This window comes from Schistocerca serialis, chromosome 6, assembly GCF_023864345.2.
Source record: "Schistocerca serialis cubense isolate TAMUIC-IGC-003099 chromosome 6, iqSchSeri2.2, whole genome shotgun sequence".
Classification (NCBI taxonomy): domain Eukaryota; kingdom Metazoa; phylum Arthropoda; class Insecta; order Orthoptera; family Acrididae; genus Schistocerca; species Schistocerca serialis.
Window position 1 is genome coordinate 126,466,179 of NC_064643.1, and position 24,744 is coordinate 126,490,922.

The 24,744-nt window shown below is 44.0% G+C and overlaps 1 protein-coding gene across 3 annotated transcripts in view; it reads right to left on the reverse strand.

Moving 5' to 3' along the window:
- The window catches only part of LOC126483960 (inactive dipeptidyl peptidase 10), a 1,424,293-nt gene that overhangs the window by 1,050,425 nt on the left and 349,124 nt on the right, over positions 1-24,744 (reverse strand). The window lies entirely within an intron of this gene.

Consider the following 24,744-nt stretch of genomic DNA (forward strand, 5'->3'; position numbering starts at 1 on the left):
AACTAATTACCATACGGGTACCAAAATTGGTAGCATTAATTTCCAAAGTATGGGGTGCATGATTTACATGTGTCACAGCGCCACCGTCCAGTTCCAGTTATAGCCACCAGGTGACGTGATCACTCATCATGATTCATGGTCTCACACACCTGGCCAGTCGCAGTGTGCTTGTTGACGTGTCAACATAAGCTTGGACAAAAGCAGTAGGGCATTATTGGTGAAGATCTATTATCAAAACAACAATAATGCCACAACTGGACTTCGAGGATATCGCCGGCTGAAAGAATTGCGCACGGGTCCTCTTTCTGTTGTGCGGAGCATGATGATGTTAGAATCAGCTGAAGAAATGGTCGTCGCTCCGGGAAGAGGCCGACGACCGATTGCACGACAGGTAGTTGATGAAGTTGCTACTGCTATGGCAGACAACGCTGCAAGCAATTCCCGGTCGTCAGGCCGTGCGCGTGCTGTGTCACGACAATTGAACATCCCATGGTCCACTGTACGGAGGGTGCTACGAATCATTCTCAAATAATGTCCGTACAAGATCCATATCGTATATCAGCCAGCATAGTACGCACAACGACTTGTTGACTTTACTCTCCACTTTCCCGCAAGTATTGAAGTTTGACGAGGGCTGGCCCTGGACCATGCAATGGACAGACGAAGCTCATTGTTCTCTGACGGGTGAGGTGAACACACGAACTGCCAAGCGTGAGGATCTTCACATCCTGCCACTGTGCGTGAAGTTTCTCTGTATCGTGAACGTGTCACTCTCTACTATGGTTTCCCGGCTACTTTCACCAACGACCCTTTCCCTTTTGAACAGGGTGGTGCTCAAGGACCGAAGTCGTGCAGTGTGACTGCCCAGCGTTACTGCGGTATGCTTCGCCAGCATGTCATACCCGCCCTACAGGAGAGAGACGCGTTGAACTCAACAGTTTTCATGCAAGATGGGGCCCCAGCGCTCATTGCTGAGTAAATTATCAGCCGGTCGTTTCTAAATGCTTGGTCGGCACGATCATCTGATTTCACTCCCAAAGATTTCTGGTTGTGGAAGTACCTTAACGACAGGGTTCACTAGATAAAATTCACGCATGTGCTGATCTGAAGCGCAGCATATCAACAAAGCTGGCCAGCATACCTACGGACATGTTTCGTTCTCCTGTGCAGAAAGCAATCCTGCGCTTTCAGATTCTTCTGGTCACTGATGGCCACCATATTGAGGCCCTCTCGCAGCAGTAAAGGTACCGGTATATAATGGTACGATGTACCGCAGTAGCACATTAAAAGTGTTTCGCTTGAATTAATTGTGCGTTATTTCTTTTCCTCGTGTCCTTGACATTAATGTAAACAAGTTTGTTCCTCGTACGGTAGTTTCCGTGTTATAACGTGTTGTATAGCAGGTCAGCAACCGAAAGTTGTTAATTCCATAGGCATTAGGAGTGATTTAAAATGGAATGACCTTATAAAATTAATCGTCGGTAAAGCAGAAGCCAGACTGGGATTTATTGGAAGAATCCTAAGGAAATGCAATCCTAAGACCAAGGAAGTAGGTTACAGTACACTTGTTTGCCCACTGCTTGAACACTGCTCACCGGTGTGGGATCCGTACCAAATAGGGTTGATAGAAGAGATAGAGAAGATCCAACGGAGAGCAGCGCTCTTCGTTACAGGATCATTTAGTAATGGCGAAAGTGTTACGGAGATGATAGACAAACTCCAGAGGAAGACTGCAAAGAGAGACGCTCAGTAGCTCGATACGGGCCTTTGTTGAAGAGTCGAGAACATACCTTCACCGAGAAGTCCAGCTTTATATTGCTCTCCCCCCTCGCGAAGAGACCATGAAGATAAAATCAGAGAGATGAGAGCCCACACAGAGGAATACCGACAATATTTCTTCCCACGAACAATACGAAACTGGAATAGAAGGGAGAACCGAGAGAGGTACTCAAAGTACCCTCCACCACACACCGTCAGGTGGCTTGCGGAGTATGGATGTAGATGAAGATGCAGAAAGTTTGATTATAACCACTCGGTATTTGATAATTCCATAATCAAATTGTGGAGGACCCGGGCTCGTTTCCCCGTACTGGAAGGGATATCTCCTTGGTGGGAGAACTGGAATGGGCTTCCCTTCAGCCTCGTGATGCCATTTGAAGGGCTACTTGACTCAGTAGAGCGGCTCTACGCTCACGAGAACCGATAACGGGTGGGAGAGTTGTGCGCTGACCCCATACCACATCCAGAATTGTCAGAGGATGATACGGCGGTCGAGCGGTCCCGACTGGCCTATCATAGCCAGAACGCGGAGTGTAGGTGTTCTAATCAAGTAGTCAAACCCAAATGGATGTGCAGGGGTACCGGAATCTTATTCTGGATGATCTGGGTTCAGTTTGCCACTCACCCATCAACGTTTCTGTAATTTCACTAAACCGGTTGGTTTCTTTCGAAAGGGCGTGCCTTATTTTCTACCCCAACCACAGCTTGTACGCCATTTGTAAAGAACTCGCCGTCTACAGGGCGCTGAGTTCCAATCTTTCCAACATCCCATGCTTACTAGACGCTGTCAAATGACAACTGAAGAGTCTTCTAGCCTATTCATTCCAATCAGTTCAGTGCCAGCTGTAGGAATTATATTACACAATTAAAAACATGACATGCACGTAGCAGAAATAGGCATTTATGACCATACACTAAATGAAACATCCACTGTAGAACTGATGGGGGCCATATGGACGAAAAGTTAATATAGTGGTCATGCTTTGTGTTGTGACGTGGCCAGACAGCAAAGCCACTCTGAGGAAGCCGAAAGGCACGCGTTTAAGCTCACGCAGGCTGGCGTGAGGTCTGGAACAGTTAAAGGAGTTGAGTCTAGTAAAAAAAAGTACGTAGCTTTAATCCATAATTGGTAAACATCGGTCTGACGCTCCATGCATCAAAAGATAAATAGCAAATGATAATGGCGCCTTGCTAGGTCGTAGCAAATGACGTAGCTGAAGGCTATGCTAACTATCGTCTCGGCAAATGAGAGCGTAATTTGTCAGTGAACCATCGCTAGCAAAGTCGGCTGTACAACTGGGGCGAGTGCTAGGACGTCTCTCTAGACCTGCCGTGTGGCGGCGCTCGGTCTGCAATCACTGATAGTGGCGACACGCGGGTCCGACGTATACTACCGGACCGCGGCCGATTTAAAGGCTACCACCTAGCAAGTGTGGTGTCTGGCGGTGACACCACACTTTGCACTTAGAAATATTCAAAATATCTCTCATTGTGCTTCTTAATAGTGTTCTTTTCGTACTTTCATACTTCTTATGGTATTAAGTTGTGTGCAAATGCCCCTAAATGCCTAAAGCAGCTATTAAGCAGAAGAAGACAGTAAGAATATTGTGTAAAGCAGGGAACCACACGTCCAGCAGAGACGTCTGTGAGGATTATCAAATTACTGGACTCACCTCTCAGGGAATTTTTCCTTAGCGCTATTTCATGCAAAAATTAGTTTCATCTTAACTGCAGAATACCAATACCACACTCAAATTTAACTATGATGTAAACTGTTTTAGACTAAGATTCAGCAAATGGTTCTATACTTTCGTCAAGCTACATTCCAACATAATGTAAGAAAAACATAAAGTAAGAAAAAACATAACTCATCTGACACTCCTCCTAAAAGCCATCTTGTTACACAATTGGAAATTAGGGTTAGCGACAGGGACAGTAGCAGCGTTCATTGTAAACACGCATTAGAAGCAGTAATGTTTAAACACATTGGCAGTTAACAGGTGAACTGACACTAAGTCATAGTCATCTAAGACTTTTTGAAATATGTAGTCGTCGGCCGCTGCGTTGTCCATGGTGATAGGTAATACCTGAAATTTGGTATCCTTCCTATACTACTGACAGTGTGGATCCCGGAATATTGAATTCCTTACCGATTTACGAAATGGAATGTTCCATGCTTCTAGCTCCTCCAAGTACCATTCCGCGTTCGAAGTTAGTTCCCGTCGTGCGGCCATAATCACGTCGGTAAACTGTTCACATGAATCAGCTGAGTACAAACGACAGTTGCCCAATGCAATGCCCTTTTATGCCTTGTGTACGCGGTACTACCGTCAGCAGTACGATTGCATGTCTCTACCCCATGACTTGTCACCTCAACGTATGTGAAATGTATAAGGTAATTAACGTACCCAATATTTTTGGCAATATTGACATGAATAAAATCAAAATATTGGGAAATTTACAGTGTACACTGCTGTCAAACATATAGGTAACAGGAATTTTGAATGCCGGAATCTAGATATGCAGTAGGAGTGGGTGGCGAGTTGGTGTTATTTTGATAATTGAATAGGTAGTTCATGAAGTGGAGGTCGTGTCTTCGAATGCAGTCTGATGCATATATAGGATGATAATTATTGAACTGTACAAAAAAAGAAGTAAGCTAGTTACAAACTACGACTTGTACACACATTATTCAGAATGAAAACATGACTACAGATATTCGGATTTAGGATATGTTATGTTATTGTTCCATCCATCATTGATTAAGATGTGGCGCAGACGAATAGCGAAACTCTGCACGACCCGCTAAAGCGTTGGAACATCGATGCTGTCGACGACCTCCTGAATGTCTGTTTTCAGCTCAGAAATGGTTTTGGCCGTTATTGCTGTAAACGTTGTCTTTAATATAGCCCAACTAAAAGGAGTCCCACTTGTTCAGATCCGGAGAATACGGCAGCCAATCGAGGGCCATGCCACTGGCCTCTGGATACTCCAGAGCCAGAATGTGGTCCCCAAATTGCTTCTCTACGACCTACTCTCTTGCTTCGATGGGGTCGAGTTCCATCTAACAGGAACCACATCCTGTGGAAATCAGGGTCACTTTGGATAATGGGGACAAAATTATCTTCCAAAACCTTCACGTACCGTTCGGTAGTGACTTTGCCATCAAGGAATATCACACCGATAATTCCGTGATTGAACATTGCACACCACACAGTCACCCGATGAGACTTCTAGATCGTGAAATGCGGCTTCTCAGTCCCCCAAATGCGCCAATTTTTCTTATTGATGAACCCATCCCAATGAAAGTGGACTTCGTCACTAAACCAAACTGTACTGTGCATACTAATTCCCAGCATGCAGTCTGCTGGACGTCCTAACGCAAACCGTTCTGAAATTACGACGGCTTTATTTCATATAGTTCAATAATTGTCAACCTGAATCTGTGAGTGAAACGTGTCGTTATTTGGGAGTATGTGCTATATTTACAATACAGTACAATTCGTAGACTACGTTGACTTGACGGAGGGGATTTTCGACATGCTTATCACATGTTCCACAACCGTAGATGGCTTGTCGCACTGCCATGTAGGCGGCTGTCGGCCAGTCGGAGGTGACCTAGAGCCTAATCCATGTGTGTGGTGTCTACTTCTATGTTTCCGCAGACATGAAACATCAAATTGGATATACAGGATGTAACAAAGCAATACTGAGAAATTTTGCGGGTTTGAAGAGCGTGCCTTGAGGAGCAATTATAGTGTCTAACATCTGTTGTTAGTATTACGTATTAACTGAAAGTGGAGAGAGGGGAGGGGGGAAAGGAAAGGGAGGGGATCGCTGGTGTCAGCTGCATCGGGACATTATGCGGAATCAGCGGCGACGAGTGAAAATGTGAACCGGACCGGGGTTCTAACCAGGGATCTCCTGCATGCTAGGCATGTCCGGAAACCACTGCACCTTCCGGGACACAGCTTTATCGCAACTGCACGGACTACCTCGGCACACCTCGCGACCGACCCACACTCCCACCGAGCGCCACCTATCCGCAGTCCCGTCCATTTCCTCCATGTTCGTTACTCAGATTCGCACAACAGGCCGGACGTATTTCTGCATCCGCACTGAAGAAGGTGGATCCATTGCCTAGCTAGGCTAATCAAATTATACGAATACGCGGCATCTGTTCTCTCGGACATGTCTGTTGTCAGGCCACAGATTCAGTAGCAAACCTGATTTCGTACGCTGACGGACAGCAGGCCGAGATTCTCGCAGTGGGTACGGCAACATTCTGGACGGCACACGGAGCCGAGCACGTCCGCAACTGTTGCAGCATTGCAGAGACCGCAGGGCGCAAGTGAGTCACTGTGCAAGCTCGCGGCTACTGCCGAAAGGTGGCTCTACGGCAAAGACTGGCCTCTAAAAAAGTTCCAAGCTCCGTCGTGACGTTGGCCGACACTTCCGGACGGGATTTACTCTCCTCAGTCTGCTCCTCGAGACACACTCTAAAATCCCACGAAATCAGCGTTGTTCTGATACTTTGCACAGAATTCGAGAGAAAAATGACAGGAAAATGCAGCAAGTGATGAGCAGACCGTCTGTGAAACAGCGTTATCAGAGACACTCACTGGGACACAAATTCTAGAAGCAGACGTGTTCTCCAGGCTAGCAGTCAAAATTTCATGCAATCACAGGCGGCTGACAATCATAATTGGCTAAAACGGTGAAGTTTCCAAAGCAGTCACCAATTAAACAGACGTCCACACACGACCTGTATCACAACACACAGCATATTATCAGAGTAGTGACTGTGAAGAGCAGAAAATGTAAAATATTAAAAAAATTCATTGGTGATGCTTAATTATCGTTGTATTTGAGATAGAAAATAATGTGTCTGAGTCAAGGCAGAACCAGAAACCCATAGGTTTTTCTGCAGACACTGATACCTCAGCAAAAGAGATTTTATAATGACTGAGACGATCATGTTTCAATATAACAGCGCCATCATCACTGACGAAGTAGTTGACATAAAAGTTTCCTGAGTATCGTATGACGTCATAACGCAAAATACTATACTGGAGGAACCAGTGTGTAAAAATGATTCAAATAGCTCTAAGTACCATGGGACTTAACATCTGAGGTCATCAGTCCCATAGACTTAGAACTACGTAAACCTAACTAACCTAAGCACATCACACACATTCACGCCCGAGACAGGATTCGAACCTGCGACCGTAGCAGCTCCATGATTCCGGACTGAAGCGCCTAGAACCGCTGCGCCACAGTGGCCGGCCCCAAAGTGCAGGACTGGCAAAATATAACCGATTCGACACAGCTAAAACACATCAGCAGAGCCACAAAAAAGACACTATAACCTTCGCCGAATCTGTGGTTTATCCAGTGTAGTTATTTACATTATGATGCGGTACGATGCTCAGGAAACATTTATGTCAACAGACTCTGGCTGCGGAAGCCTATGCAGTTATACTGTTTAGGTGGTTCAGAGGTCGAGTTACTAGATATCAAACTGCGAAACAGCGTAACACTACACTACACAAATGCCACGTACAACCAACCATACGTCATAGACACGCAGGAGAGTAGATAGTAACTTCAAACGGGATTCCACTAGTGTCTATGCACGAAAGCTTAATGAGATGCTCTGCAGTATTTCTTAACTTTTCTCCAGCGAGACTTTCTAAGGTTCACAAAATGTACCACTTGGTTGTCCCACTACTTAGGCCGTTCAGTAAATAATGCCACACAGTTTTGTCCTCAACATACTCATTCTTAAGAGTTTAAATTTTATGACAATTATTACCTGTCAGCTAATGTTTGACATGCGCAATTTTTTTAGTCTCAGTCACGTTCTATAGCCTTATGTCAGAGTAAGAGAACTCCCTGTTGGTTGCTCTTTCCTCATAGCTACGTCCCCACTGCAGGAATTATGTCCTCATCTTCGAACTCTGCCCCACGAAGAGAATCCTTAAGTGGCTGAAACACATGGAAATCAGAATGCACTAAGTCTGATCAGTAGGGCCTATGAAGGAATGATGATCATTAAAAATCGGTGGCGTGTTCCCAGGTTCTGAGAGCTTTGTGTGGACAAGCATTCTCGTGTTGGAGTAGATTCTGTCTCGGTTTCTTGTCAGTCCGAACCGGTTAACGAGTGTGCTCACAATTTTCACATGTGTCACTGAATTACTGCTTGCTCCTTTTGTCAACACATAAAGAATGAAACCATCACTATCTCCAAAGTCTGTCATAATGACTTCGTCAGCAGAGGCAGCTGCCTTAGTTTCTTCTTTTTTTGGAGATTATGCGTGGTGCCACTCCAGTTCGACGAGCTGTCAATAAGTAATGCAGCACTTATCTTCTCGCCGAATTTCGGATGAGCAAATGCGGAATTTGTTGTGTGACATCGTGAAATATTACGGCTTCAGTTGCTATAGTTTCATGAAATTTTGATAGGTGGCGGCACTATGCACTGTAGTCTTGAAAACAGCATCTGTAAAGGAGGGGTTCAGAGTCGAGAGTTGTCATTCAGTTTCATGCGGCGGAAAACCAGAGTATCGGAGATGTTCGTAGAGGCTTGCGGAATGTCTACAGAGGCCTGGCAGTGAACAAAAGCGCTGTCACTCGAGTCGTTTGGCGAAGCATGTGCCAGGATCGCAACAAGGTCGGGCAAACTTGCCCGATCGTCGGCATGTCGGCCGGCTGCACACAGCTGTGGCTCCTGAATTGGTCGAACGTGCGGACACTCTCGTTCGAGGTGACTGACGGATCACAGTCAAACACCTCTCTGGACAACTGTACCCCTCTGTTGGTAGTGCTGGCACACTCGCCTATTAGTATCTCCGCAGCTCGTGGTCTAGTGATTCAAGAATCAGTGGAGTTTCAACATTTCCTTGTTAGTAAATCATGATTTAAAAGACCTGATTAAAGAAGCATGGGCAATATGCCTGCGTTCTCGTAATAGATATGCCACTGCTATCGACTGATGGGGCGAAGCGAGAGTTGAGGAAGGTTTTTATTCAATACAGCGCCCAGAGTGCAAGAGAAAAGAAAAGCACTATAGAATATTACTATTCCGTTTAGATAGATCTATATGATCAGGTCTCACCAGGTTCCTCACTTCGGATAGCAGACATTAAAAACGACAAATCCAAGTTACTTAATATCAAGAGAAATGAAATGGAAGTGTTGGAAATAAAAGCAGAAGACGAAACTACTTCCCTGCATCTTTTAGTGATGCATACGAACGGAAGAAGAACTTTTATTGATAAAATTTGACCAAAACCGATACGATTCTCAGAACCCAGCAGGATATCATCGACGATATTTATCGCTATTATTGCGAGCTATATTCTGTAAATCAAAGTCGTGTTGCATCCGTGGAAGAATACCTTGACACCCTAGCCCCACAGCTGACAGAAGATGACAACGAAAACTTTCTCGAGGTAGTCAGTGAAGAGGACGTGTATGAGACTCTGTGCACCTCACCACCATAATAATCCCCACGACCGGATGGTCTGCCAGCAGAGTCTTACATCCGTTACTGGCGAATAGTGGGTGCGAAAATCACGGACATTGTAAATGAGGTTATTCAGGGTAAAATGGTTCCGACTGAGTTTAAGGAGAGTAAAATTGTTATTGCGCCAAAAAATAATGGAAACAAAGATTAAAATAACTTTCGTCCGATTTCACTGCTGAATTCTGATTATAAATTAATAGCTAGAATAATAAACAAGAGAATCTCATGCCTTATAGATAAAATTATTAGAAAACATCAGAACTGCGCGCAAGGCAGAAACATTTTTCAAAATGTATCAGAATTCAGGAATATCATTCCGATGACTTCTGTGAAAAACATAAAGTGTGCTTTATTTTTTTTTAGGTTTTTATAAAGCCTTCGATGTAGCAAAACATGAGTATCTTTTACAGACGTTGAAGAAAATAGGTTTGAACGATAGGGTCATACAGCTGATAAAGAACGTAGCAACTGGAATAACTGTAAAAATAGCGGAGAATAATCAACAATCTAGGCCGATACAAGTAAAACGAGATGTTCCTCAAGGAAGTCCTCTGTCCATGTCGCTCTTCGCCATTTCACTGGAACCTTTCCTCCGACATGTCCATGCTGGATTAAAAGGCTTAACATTATCAGGAAATAAAACAGTTATAAGGGCCTATGTGGACGATATAGGGGTCATTATAAGTAATAACGAAGAGATAACCACGTTAGAAACAGTGATTGATACGTACTGTGCAGCATCTTGAGCCAATGAAAAAAAAGTAAGACGTTAAATTTCAAAGGTTTTAATTCTATCAAAATCGAGTGGGTAAAGTCAGTCCGACAACATAAAACGCTTGGTATCACCCTGACAGCATGCCCCATGAAAATGACGGCTCTAAATTGGAAAGTTGCAGCAGATAAAGTGGAAGGAGCCAGTATAGAGAATTTAACTCGATATAGAAACCAAGTTCAAAGAAAAAAGTATATCAACTCATGCATCCTTGCTAAAGGTTATTATACTGTCCAGCTGTTTCGAATACCGAGAATGATAGCGAGGCGAATAATGTCAAAAATCACGAACTTCTTGTGGAAAGGTAAAGTGTTGAGAGTGCCGGCTAAAGTAGCCACTTAAGATTCTAAAAATGGTGGACTAAGATTGACTGATATAATGGATAAAGCCTCTGTACTTTTTATCAAAAGGTAAGTTAATTTAATAAGAGACTCGCGAGAAAGCTTAATCAGTCAACTTTTCAAGATCATTAAACCTCCAAGCCCGCTTCCCCCGATTGACGTGCAAAACACCAACATTCGTTTGCAGCATGTAAGGGTTTTCTATGTTGAGTTTAGTTATGTAAGTGCCGAAATCAGACAGTCACGACACTTAACATCAAGAGCCATAATGCGGATAGAAAGAAAAGCGAAGGAAGGAACAAAATTAAACGATAGTTTCCAAACATTGATTGGACTGAGATTTGAAAAACATTAGTTCTAATGTGCTCAGAGCTAATATAAAAACGTCATGGTACAATACAGTTAACAACATATTTAGCACCAATGAAGGACTGTACGCAATCGGACTCTGTGAAAAATACTTATGTCAACAATGCCATCTAGGTGACACAATAATTCATAGATACACATTAATAGTTGCAACTGAATCCGAGAGAAAATATCACTGATTACAAGGACATCCGCTGAGAGTATATCGCTGTCATTGATACACAGCCCTGAAGCACGCTATTTCCCAGAGGCAAAAAATAACGCTGTGTACTGCTGCTGGTAAATTTTGTTAATTACGAGTATATCATTGAAAAACTTGGATCTGATAGCATCACAGAGTTCGAGGTACACATGATGTGTGAATATCACAAAATTAGAAGGTATTCGAATCACAAGAAAAAGTTCGGTAATATGTTAAAAATTATATTTGAAAGAATGGGCATTGGTTAATATACAAAAAGAAGTCTGTATTGACAGTGATGTTTTGTAGTTACCTTAACGATATTTTTTAAATTCTTACTGTAAATTTTTGATGTGTGATTTTTCTACTTCAGAAAGTAGTTTTTGAAATTTTATAAGCTAATGTACAGGATCTATATGACAGTCAGATTGTGTGTCTAATAGTGTGAAAACAAAACATTAAAGCCGAATTATTGGTTTATAGTGTAATTATGAATACTGACAGTTTTCATGGAAATGTCTTTATCGATTGGTTAAAACCAAACGATAGTATCTGCTATAATGTAATATGCAATGGCTGGCAAATTGCCCTGTTCAAGGCGGCCGGTGTGACTGAGCGGTTCTAGGGGCTTCACAGGTTTGAATCCTCCCTCGGGCATGGATGTGTGTTATGTCCTTAGGTTAGTTAGGTTTAAGTAGATCTAAGTCTAGGGGACTGACGACCTCAGACGTTAAGTTCCATAGTGCTTAGAGCCATTTGCCCTGTTCATTTTTGCACTGTGATGTGTAAGTCAGTTTTCTAGTGCAAGATCTGTTATATAGGTCTGATTACTTCAGCTAATTAATATTCAATTAATGTCCAGAAAGTATAGTTGGAAGGCTAGCCAGGTTTATAACAACTCATTTCCGGCATTCTCAAGTATTTCAGAGAATGTCTAATTTGATTACTAAATTGTTCAAAATGGTTCAAATGGCTCTGAGCACTATGGGACTTAACAGCTATGGTCATCAGTCCCCTAGAACTTAGAACTACTTAAAGCTAACTAACCTAAGGACAGCACACAACACCCAGTCATCACGAGGCAGAGAAAATCCCTGATCCCGCCGGGAATCGAACCCGGGAACCCGGGCGTGAGTATATTAAATTGTTTTTATGATCGATGAGTATAAGTCTTCCATATTCTGTGTAAGTTTTTCTGACTTCCATACAATTGTGTGAAATGCTCATAGCTAGTCTTGACTGAGCTGAGATCAGTTTCTTCCCTTAGCCTGTCTCTCATAGACACTATTTCCTTCTGTACGTTAGTATATTAAAAACTATCCCAAAAACTTGCTGATATCCTTCAGAAAGTGCTATTTATGCTTCTGTAAAGGTTGGAGCACGTGTAATTCAAAGTGCAGTTTATTATATATTCATGATTGAAGAAGTTTGAATGTCCTTAAAAAATTTTCGTGATGTTCAAATTAATTCTTTCTCATAATTTACTCAGTAACACAATCTTCTGTTGTATTTGTTCAACATCACATAATTGCAATGATCAAACTGTTTTTGATTAATTCATTTCACGTATAACATGTGTGCATGGTTAGTACATGTACTTGGTATGTATTTCGAATGTGTAACATTTTTCCTTAAATAAATGTTTAGCAAAAAAAAAAAAAATGGTGGCTTGTGTTGCTGCCTCTGGATTACGGGATCACGGGTTCGAGTCCAAATGGAGTTGGGGTTTTTCTCTGCCCGGGGTGCTTGTGTTGTCATTATCATTTCATCATCATCATCGTCATCCGGCAGTGGGTAGATTGCACTGTGTAAAAAAAACAGACTGTGTATAAATTGGGACTTTGTATGGGCGCTGATGAACGCGCAGTTGAGCGCCCTACAAAACCAAAAATCGTCAAACATCATCTCCCATTAGTTGGGGTACTCAAAGGTGTGTGGTCGCTGGGTTCCTCGCCACCAAACAGAAGACACTAAAGGACAACGAAGGACGGTCTGTGTGGGAATCCTTGCGCGTTGCGAGGCTAATCGTGACAATTTTTTTTTTTTTTCGAACATCGTTACGGGCGATGAAAAATGTGTTGATCACCTCTCCTCCGAAGAAAAAAGTAGAAGCCGCATCCTCGACCTGTAAAATCATGGTGATGTTCTTCTGGGAGACTGAAGGGCTTATTAGGTTTGATGTCCTCCTTCAGAGTGCAACTATCAATTCTGAAGTGTATTGTGCTTCCCTCTGTGAATCTATGGAACGACTTCAGCGTGTTCGTCGTCAAAAAATTTCAAACAAAATTCTCCTTCCCCATGAGTACGCAAGCTCTCAGGCATGTCTGTGCACCAGAGAGGAGCTCACGAAGCTCCACTGGACTGTTCTTCCTCATCCACCCTACAGCTCGGATCTCGCAGACTTCCGTCTGGTTGGCCCGGTGAAGAATGTAGTTCACGGGACGCAGTACGTGGATGATGGGAAAGTTACTGAGGCAGAAACACGTTGGCTGCGACGTCGACCTGTTGGTTGCAGCCGGCCGCGGTGGTCTCGCGGTTAAGGCGCTCAGTCCGGTACCGCGCGACTGCTACGGTCGCAGGTTCGAATCCTGCCTCGGGCATGGATGTGTGTGCTGTCCTTAGGTTAGTTAGGTTTAAGTAGTTCTAAGTTCTAGGGGACTGATGACCACAGCTGTTAAGTCCCATAGTGCTCAGAGCCATTTTTTTTGTTGGTTGCTACCATACTGGCATACAGGACTTCCCAGTAAGGTGGCGTAAGGCCGTTGCAACGAACGGAGACTGTGCTGATAAATACGGGTTTGTAGCCAAAAGAGTGGGCAACAATATAACGTATTGGAATCACGAATAGAATCAACATTATTCCAGAACAAAATTGTTGCACTGCACTTTGAATACCCCTCGTAACTGCCTTTATCTTTCGGGCTGGAAGTGATGCGACCAGGTTTTATCACCTACAACGATACTTGACAGTGAAGCCTCTCCAACGGCCTCAAACTGCTCCAACAGTTCAGTAGAAACAGCTTTTCTTTGATTCTTGTGATCTGCTGTAAGCATTCGTGGAGCCTATCTTGAACACACGTTTGAAGATCCTAAGTCCCCATCATTGCCCACACACCTCCAGTGCTCACCGATAGCTACAGAGCCAGATGTAGAATTGTGATCCACCACTCTTCACGAGTAGTGGCATCTGCGCGATTCATTATTTTGTCAGCAGTGGCTGTGACAAGACGTACCGAACATGAACGGTAATGATCAGTTTCTGCACTTGTGAAGCTCTAACTCTCTTCACCCATCACCAAGCAGCATTCCTACAAAGTGCATCATTACCAGCCACTGATCACAAATGTTTATAAATGTTCATTTCGGGCTGCTATTCTGCAAACAAGTATTCAATAATAGCACGTTGTTTGTAAGTGCCTTACGTAGACGCCATTCCGATTGTTCACTGTGTCTCTGCTACTAGACGAAAATTTTCAAACCTTCTCAGACGTGTAGAATAAACATCAAACTTATATTACCTAAAAGGTCATTTTTTGGAGTACAGCGTTTTCACATGCTACGGAATTTTTAAATTGAGTGGTAAAATTTTGTTTTCATGTTTACAACACTATATTTATTACTTTTCGTATAGATTGTCTTTCTGATTATTTGATGAATCTTTGTTGGTGTATTTCAGGAACTGAAGTATCATGCAGCGGTTTACAAAGGACGAACATGTTATCACTGTGAAAACGCATTACAGAACCGGCGAGTGCTATAGAGAGACTGTTTGTAGACTTCGCGTGATCTTCAGACATACTAATGTTCCTACAGCATCAACAGCTCTGCGGTTGATACAGAAATTCGAGAGAACCGGGTCCGTTGCAACCGTTAAACCGCCAGAACGAAACCGTGTGGTTCGTACGGAACGAAACATACTTTTTAATTGGATGCATTTTTGACTTAATTATTGCATTTTTTAAAATTCCGTTATATGAAAGACCCTGTACATTAACACCATGTAAAAAATTTTGGGCATGATTTGTCCATTGACCGACCATTGTAGTAATAATGTACAATCCCGCTGAAGCGTCAGTTATGTGGGGAATGTGCTCTGTGTCTACCTTATGCCTCTTCTGATTTTGTTGCCCTGCTTGTAACGATGGACGAATTATCTGAATAATTTGGGGTGTTAGTGCTGACCCGTAGCAACAGGCAGCACGCGCTCTATTTTGTTCGAGGATCAGTGATCTTCGGGACGTACTGAGCGGCATGAACTGTCAGCCGTAGCCGCAGCTCCTTACTGTTTCGTAATTTTTCTATTACCCCAATCGTACGTTGTTGGCGACAAAGCTTTCAAAGAAGCGCGAAGTGACGTACAAACGACTTCCCTCTCTTCGCTTCAAAGTGCAAAAGAAATTTAAATGTTGTATAGGTAAAAGTACTGAATGCAGTTCCTTAGCTTTGATATTTTTCGCTTAAGAATCGTATTGAAGAATACTGTTGGCTACGATAATAGGTGAGGATGCCTTTCAAGGAATAGGCAATTCCATATTTCTGTATTTCTAGGTTTCCGAAAAGCAGTTGACGCAGTACTCCACTACAAACTGCTAACGATTGTAGGAGCCGGCCGGGGTGGCCGAGAGGCTCTAGGCGCTACAGTCTGGAACCGCGCGACCGCTACGGTCGCAAGTTCGAATCCTGCGTCGGGCATGGATGCGTGCGATGTCCTTAGGTTAGTTAGGTTTTAGTAGTTCTAAGTTCTAGGGGACTGATGACCTCAGCAGTTAAGTCAGATAATGCTCAGAGCCGTTTGAACCATTTTTGAACGATTGTACGAGCATGTGAAATAAGTTTACAAATACGTGAGTAGCTCGAAGACTTCTTAAGTAATAGAATGCAGTATGTTGTCCTTGACAGCTGGTTTTCATGAGAGACAAGAGTATCGTCAGCTTTACACCAAGGCCGCGCGGGGTAACCACGCGGTCTGAGGCGCCTTGCCACAGTTCGCACGGCTCCCTCCGTCGGAGGTTCGAGTCCTCCCTCGGGCATGTGTGTGTGTGTTTTGTCCTTAGCGTAAGTTAGTTTAAGTTACGTTAAGCAGTGTGTAAACTTAGGGACCGATGACATCAGCAGTTTTGTCCCATAGGAAGTGTAATGGGACCGCTGTTGTTTTGTATACACATAAATGATCTGGAGGACAACCTGCGGTTGTTTGCTGATGACACTGCGGTGTAAGAGCCGGTGTCGAAGATGAGTGACTGTAGGAACATATAAGACGACAGACAAAATTTCTAGTTGATGTGGTAAGTGGCATCTGGCTTTGAATGCAGAAAAATATAAGTTAATACGGATGAGTAGGAAAAACAAACCCGTAATGTTCGGATACAGCATTAGTAGTGTCCTGCTTGACACATTCATGTCCTTTAAACACCTGGACGTTACGATGCAACGTGATATGAAATGGAACGAGGAAATGAGGATTATGGTGGGGTAGGCGAATAGTCGACTTACGCCTATTGGGAGAGTTTCAGGAAAGTGTGGTTCATCTGTAAAGGAGACTGCATATGTGGCATTAGTGTGACCTATTCATGAGTACTGCTCGAGTGTTTGGGATCAACACCAGGTCGAATTAATAGAAGACCTCGAATTAATTCAGAGGCCGGCTGCTAGATTTGTTACCGTTAGTTCAAAATGGTTCAAATGGCTCTGAGCACTATGGGACTCAACATCTGTGGTCATAAGTCCCCTAGAACTTAGAACTACTTAAACCTAACTAACCTAAAGACATCACACACATCCATGCCCGAGGCAGGATTCGAACCTGCGACCGTAGCGGTCACGCGGTTCCAGACTGAAGCGCCTTTAACCGCACGGCCACACCGGCCGGCCTACCGTTAGTTCTGAACAACAAACAAGTCCTATGGAGATGGTTCGGGAAGGCGACCTTGCCGGCCGCGGTGGCCGTGCGGTTCTGGCGCTGCAGTCCGGAACCGCGGGACTGCTACGGTCGCAGGTACGAATCCTGCCTCGGGCGTGGGTGTGTGTGATGTCCTTAGGTTAGTTAGGTTTAAGTAGTTCTAAGTTCTAGGGTACTTATGACCTAAGATGTTGAGTCCCATAGTGCTCAGAGCCATTTGAAGGGGACCTTCTTTTCCGGGTACACTACTGAGAAAATTTAGAGAACTGGCACTTGAAGCTGATTGCAGATCGATTCTAGTGCTGTCAACTTACTTTTCTTGCAGTGAGCACGACGATAAATTAAGAGAAGTTAGGACTCATTCGGAGGCATACAGATCATCGTTTTTACTCGACGAGTGGAACAGGAAATGAAACGACTAGGAGCGCTGCAGGGAACTGCGCACCATGCACCGTGCGGTGGCATGCGTAGTGTGCATGTTGATGTACAGGCAGGTACTTCACAAGTCAGAAAGTCAAGTTAGGCTTGATTCGATATGGCGAGTGAATAGAAGTACAACGATTGTAAATGGTTCTGCAGGCTTAAGAAATTTTCATTGGCATACACTCACATGTACACGTCATTTAATCTCCTTTGTGTACGTGGTAAGATACAAAGATACTTCTGTCGGCACATGACGTGAATGGCGCAGCTTTCTACCGGTACTTGAGCCGCTGGACGAGTTCTCCAGAAGATGTCCACACGGAGCGGATCCGTATAAACCATCTGTGTTGGCTTGTATTGTGTATCTCAGGCCACGGGACGCTATCTCTTCACTTGATCAGATTAATCAACTTTTGCGTTTATACAACGTATGCATGTTCACATTATAATGTCTTTCAGACATGCACGCTTCTCTGAAGGAACAAACACTCTTCTGGCGACTACAGCTAGGATAAATCTACAGGTGACAAGATATGTACACAGACAGATGGCGGCAATATCGCGTACACACGGTATAAAAGGGCAGTGCATTGTCGAAGCTGTCATCTATACTCAGGTGATTCATGTTAAAATATGTCCGACGTGATTATGACTGCCAGGCGGGAATTAGCAGACTTTGAATTCGGAATAGTATTTGGAGCTAGACGCATGAGACATTCGATTTCGGATTTCGTTACAGAATTCAATATTCCGAGATACACAGAGTCAAAAGTGTGTCGAGAATTCCAATTTTCAGGCATTACTGCTCACCACAGACAACGCGGTAGCCGACGCCCTTCACTTAAAGACCAAGAGCAGCGGTGCCTGCGTAGAGTTGCCAGTGCTAACAGGCAAGCAACACTGCGTGAAATAACGGCAGAGATCGATATGGGACACACGACGAACGTATCCGTTAGAACGGTGGTGCAGCGAAATTTGGCGTTAATGGGGCTGTGGCAGCAGAGGACCAGACGCGAGTGCATTGGCTAATAGCACGACGTCACCTGCAGTGCCTCTCCTGGGCTCGTAACCATATTAGTTGGACCCAAGACGACTGGAAAATTGGGGCCTGGTCAAATGAACCCCGATTGCAGTTGGTAAGAGCTGACGGTAGGTTTCGAGTATGGCCAGACCCAACGAAGCCGTGGGCCCTAATAGTAACAAAGCAGGATGCAAGCTGGTGGTGGCTCCGTAGCGTGCGGGCTCTACATCTACATCTACATTTATACTCCGCAAGCCACCCAACGGTGTGTGGCGGAGGGCACTTTACGTGCCACTGTCATTACCTCCCTTTCCTGTTCCAGTCGCGTATGGTTCGCGGGAAGAACGACTGTCTGAAAGCCTCCGTGCGCGCTCTAATCTCTCTAATTTTACATTCGTGATCTCCTCGGGAGGTATAAGTAGGGGGAAGCAATCTACTCGATACCTCATCCAGAAACGCACCCTCTCGAAACCTGGCGAGCAAGCTACACGGCGATGCAGAGCGCCTCTCTTGCAGTCTGCCACTTGAGCTTATTAAACATCTCCGCAACGCTATCACGGTTACCAAATAACCCTGTGAAGAAACGCGCCGCTCTTCTTTGGATCTTCTCTATCTGAGGTTACATGCAATGGACTGAGTCCTCTGTTCCAACTGAACCCATCATTGACTGGAAATGGTTATGTTCGGATACCTGAAGACGATTTGCAGCCGTTCACGGACTTCATGTGCCCAAAAAATCATGTCATTTTTGTAGATGACAGGGTGCGGCTCCCACCGTCGGAGGTTCGAGTCCTTCCTCGGGCATGCGTGTGTGTGTGTGTGTGTTGTCCATAGTGTAGTGTTGGCAGAAGAGCCAACACTGTTTTTCTAGAGGAGGTGCTCTGGACTAGGATGTATGCCTTGGGCATTGAGTACGTGTCCCAGATATGGTAAATCACGAGCAAAAAACACACATTTGTCCTTCCGCAAGCGAAGACCATTTTGTCGCAAGACCTGAAATAATGTTCTGAGAGTGGCTAAATGTTCTTCTTCTGTCTTTCCGGAGATCACAATATCGTCCAGATAGTTTGCTGCAGTAGGGACCGACGCACAAACAGTTTGCAGATATTGCTGAAACAATGCAGGGGCGGATGCACACCCGAATGGCAGTCTTTTGAATCGATACAAACCAAGATGCGTGTTAACCACCAAAACTCGCTGGGATTCCTCGTCCACCGGTATTTGCAAGTGCGCATCTGCTAGGTCCAACTTCGAAAAATATTTACCCGGACACAGTTTGTCAAAAAGATCTTCCGGGCGGGGTAAAGGAAAAGTTGCAATCACTAGTTGTGGATTCACTGTAGCTTTGAAGTCCACACAAAGTCTCAATTTTCAGAAAGGTTTTGGCAAAATTACTAAGGGTGATGCCCAGAGAGAAGCCTGCACACGTTCAATAACACCTTGTGATTCCAAATCGTGGAAGGTTCTTGCGACCTCATCACGTAATGCGTGAGGAACATTGCGCGCTCTGAAAAATTTCGGTTGCGCGTTTACTTTCAGTTCCAAATGTGCTTTATAGTTCTTAACGCAACCAAGGCCCGGTGCAAAAATGTCTGCAAATTCTTCACATAGACGAGAAACACTGTCTGAAGGCACAGTCTGGTTCACTGATAGGACCTGATTTACTACAGACAAGTTAAACAACTAAAATAAATCTAAACCAAACAAGTTCACTGCAGAAGAAGAACGAAGGACGTAAAATGACACAAGTTTTGTTTGTCCCTTGTATGTGGCAAGAAGGCTGCACTGTCCTAACACAGGGATATTCTGACCTGAATAACTATTTAACGTAACATTTGCGGCACGCAACGGAGGTGTGCCCAGTTGTTTGTACTTGTCTTTATTGATCAATGAAACTGCAGCTCCGGTATCGAGCTGGAATGGGATCACGTTGCCATGAATGTCCAAGTCTACAAAAAGTTTGTTGTCCTGCTGACGACAAGAGCGACTGTCTCGTGTAATTTGAACTGACGCTGGGACAGAAGCACTTGCGACTTGACGTGATTTCCGTCGATGTCGACGAACACTATTTGTGGGACGTACAGAGTCACTGTTAGAGAGAGTGGCACTGGGCGGAGTGGAATTAACTACATGAATTTCCATGGGCGAAGGTTCACGAGCCTGAGTATTCTTGGTTCGATACCGATTCCGGCGTGAAGCAAAGGGCCTGGAATGGTTGTGTGTGTCCGATCGGAGCTTTGTCTGGCAAACACTCTGAACATGTCCTTTTTTATTACAGAAAAAGCAAATAGCAAGGCGCCGTATTCAATTGACAATTAATATTATGAAGCATTTACCGTAACGACAGATGCTCTACAATTGTGGATTAAAGTTAAGTATTATCTCAACCGTACGCCGATTTGCGGGGGAGGAATGTGGTGTCACCGCCAGACACCACACTTGCTAGGTGGTAGCCTTTAAATCGGCCGCGGTCCATTAGTATACGTCGGACCCGCATGTCGCCAGTGTCAGTGATAGCAGACCGAGCGCCACCACACGGCAGGTCTAGAGAGACGTACTGGCACTCGCCCCAGTTGTACAGCCGACGTTCATAGCAATGGTTCACTGACAAATACGCTCTCATTTGCCGAGACGATAGTTAGCATAGCCTTCAGCTACATTTGCTACGACCTAGCAAGTGTGGTGTCTGGCGGTGACACCACACATAGTGTAAATTAGTTTAAGTTAGATTAAGAAGTGTTTAGGCTTAGGGACCAATGACCTGTGCACTCTGGTCCCATAAGACCTTACCACAAACTTCCAACTGCACCAGGTCACCGGGCCACGGGTTTTCTCGATTGGTTTGAGGAACACTGTGGACAATGCGAGCGAAAGATCTGGTCACTCAGATCGCCGAAATAAATCCCATCGAATATTTATGAGACGCAATCGAGATGTCAGCTCTTGCTGACGGCTATAGCTATTTATAGCTATAGGGGCTGCTTGGCTCAATATTTCTGCATGGGACTTCCAACGACTTGTTGACTACGTGCCCCATCGAGTTACTGCACTACGCCGGGCAAAAGGAGGTCCGACACGATATTAGGAGGTATCCTATGATTTATGTCAGCTTAGTGTTTTGCGAAGGGAATTCACTCACGGTAAGTCCCGGTCCGGCCAAAATTTTCATGTGTCAGGAACAGCTGACTTCGGTCCAGATTCGCAAAATGCGAACCAGTTTCATAATAAAAAAATTGCTCTAAGCACTATGGGACTTAACATCTGAGGTCATCTGTCTCCTAGACTTATAACTACTTAAACCTAACTAACCTAAGGACGTCACACACTTCCAGACCCGATGCAGGATTCGAACCTGCGACCGTAACAGCAGTGCCGTTTCATAATGCTCAGGTAAAGTTGCCAAGTTTTAGCAGACTGAAATTAACCTATAGAAACGTAACACGCCTTACGTAGAACGGTGCTCACGTCGGAGCACACGCCGTACGTGGGGAATCGCGTGGGAGGCGCACAGTGGCCCCGCAGTGGGCGGCTGTGATTGATGAGCTCCTATTGGCCAGCGCCGGCAGCGGCGCTCACACACGGCCGCGAGTAATGAGCACCCGCCGAGGCGATTTATGATCCGGCCATTCGTTTTCCAAATGCGGCCAACTTGCCGCTCTGTTTACCGACCGTTCAGCTGTTGTGCTGTTTCAGGAGTGTTCCGCCGAGGCTGTAACAGCTGCCCTTGCTTCTGATCTCCGTCTCTCGCACCGACTTTTGTCTTCCGTGAAGTTACAATTAATGAACTTGTATACCACAGATATTCCCAAACCACCACCCACCACCACCTACCTCCTGCAATATTCTGATGACACCGCCTGCCTAGCCACTGAAAAGTAACAGCTAGGATCTTTCGCCGCTGCTTTAAAGTTCATTACCACCAGATTCTTGGTCACATGCGACGAACTGAAATGATAATAACATGTCAACAGTAATCCTAAGTATAGCCAGATATAGACAATATACGTAATACTGCATTTTGGCAATTCTCATGACGAATTAAACCTGTACAATCTATTCCTTCTCCTCAAGTAGACACTGTAATTGGTAGAAATTTTTGAAATCATGCTGCTTACCTAGAATCGCTAAAATATGATGACGATCTTTGTCATTTGACACTTATTTTAAATCGAATACTTTTTATAGCACAAAAACTGAATTAAATTAAAATATGAGTGTCACTACGTAACTGCAAAGCATTTTCCTATCACTGTGAAATGTAATTACTGTTATTAAAAGGAAGGATAATTGTACATATGTAAATAAACTGCTTAACAGAACTTCCAGACTGTTTTTTCTAACTACCCTTATTACTGAAATGAAGAAAAATTTCCTTGGAGCTGCGAAACATGCTAAGAAGGAATTACATTCGATATTTTTCATGTAATCCCCTAAAATGCAATTTTTATTGTTATATTTAAATATCTGACTATTGTAATTGTGAATGAGATTGTTCCGTAACGAGATGAATTTACTGCCAGTGACATTTTATTTTACGATTTCTACTATGTTATTTTCTGTTCAGATATAAATCAAATTTCATTGCACTTCACTTCATTAACTTTCTCGTTTTAACAATGACCGACTTTGTAGCTAAATTTCTATCAGAGCGATGAGGGACCACTGTTGTATGGCAGTTTTGCGTGAACGTGGACACTGTGCCGCTCTGATTTGTAAATATGCGAGTGATTCTTCAAGGCATACACTGTGCCAGTTTACCTCAGATGTACTATTGCTTGCTCGTTATCTGGATGACTTCAAGATGAAAATAAATTACTTCGAATTCAATGTATGCGTTGCACAAATTAATGTGAAAAATTTGCTCACAGCGGTCATTTGTTGTTATACCCGAATTTGGACGCTGTTTTCTACAGCAACAGGAGCGAATCATCATTTCTTCGACGCAGATTTCTCAGGTTAAGCACATGTTCAACGAATTCATTCAGCGCTTCACTTTCTGCTTGTACTAATCTTTAAGTAAGTAACTTCAAGAACTGTTACAGCATTATATGAGAGTAATTCAGTAACTTTATAAAGTTAGGTGGATTAATTGACTTTCAAGTATTTGATCCAAGCCAGTTTCAGTTCCTTTAAAGACGGTGGGGACATTATTATTATTATTATTATTATCATTTTGTTACGGAAACTTTACACTATCCACAACAAATCTCTGAGGCCTCCTTCCACCTCATCTCGAATCTCCTGGTCGAGTGTCGCAATCCGTGAAAACTTCAAGCAAATCCACAGAAAAGCCAAACAACGATCTTTGGTTGCACTATTCGGCGTTTCAATACATCAGATTTGCATCTCTCCATCTGTAACCAACTGCAATACACTACCCAGTGCCTACTGATCAGCATTTATGGTACCCAGCAGCGCCATTAGAACTGTATACCTGTATCCCACAGTCATGCTTTGCTGGTCACAGCTTGCTCGAATTTCAACCAACTTCCAGTACCCAACCATGAAATCTGTCCCTACATAAACACATCTTTCCATCCCTAGCCATAATGCTCCATTTGATACATCCTTCAAATTTCCGCCCTCCCCATTCCTCAATTTCATTTCGTTGCTTCCTGTGGTTTCACAGGACCCCATAGCTATACTCATCTATCCATTTTCATCATGATCATTTTCATCCACCAACAACATCACGGCAATACCATTTACGTTGTCATCGAGGTTTATCTTTTAACTGGAATGTAAAATAATATAATAAGTTTCAAAATCATAGGAATTGTCCACCAACGTGTTTATTTTAAACCATAATTTACCGTCCTCTTTCTCTTTTTTATGTATTGTCATCCGCAACGAACTCCTCCTGAAAAACCCTCGTATCAAATTTGGTCGCATACAAACGTTACACCCTTTGGTAGAGGCATTCGTACCAGGTGGCATCAATCTTCACATTGTCCTCCCATCCTCTCTGTTGTGATAAAAGACGTTGACCCTGAAATTACGAGTACAGCAGAGAAGGCAAAGTATAATCTAAGTTTCCAACACTACCAACCACATCTGGATCTTTACAGAATTACCATCAGCCTTCGATCATTTAATCGCCAACGTATCACTGATATATTTCCTCAAACACAAAGTTGAATGAAACTTCCCGACAGATTAAAGCTGTGTGCCGGACCGAGACTCGAACTCGGGACCTATGCCTTTCGCGGGCAAGTGCTCTACCAACTGAGCTACCCAAGCACGACTCACGCCCCGTCCTCACAGCTTTACTTCTGCCAGTATCTCGTCTCCTACCTTCCAAACTTTACAGGAGCTCTCCTGTGAACCCTGCAGAACAAGCACTCCTGAAAGAAAGGATATTGCGGAGACATGGCTTAGCCACAGCCTGGGGGATGTTTCCAGAATGAGATTCTCACTCTGCAGCGGAGTGT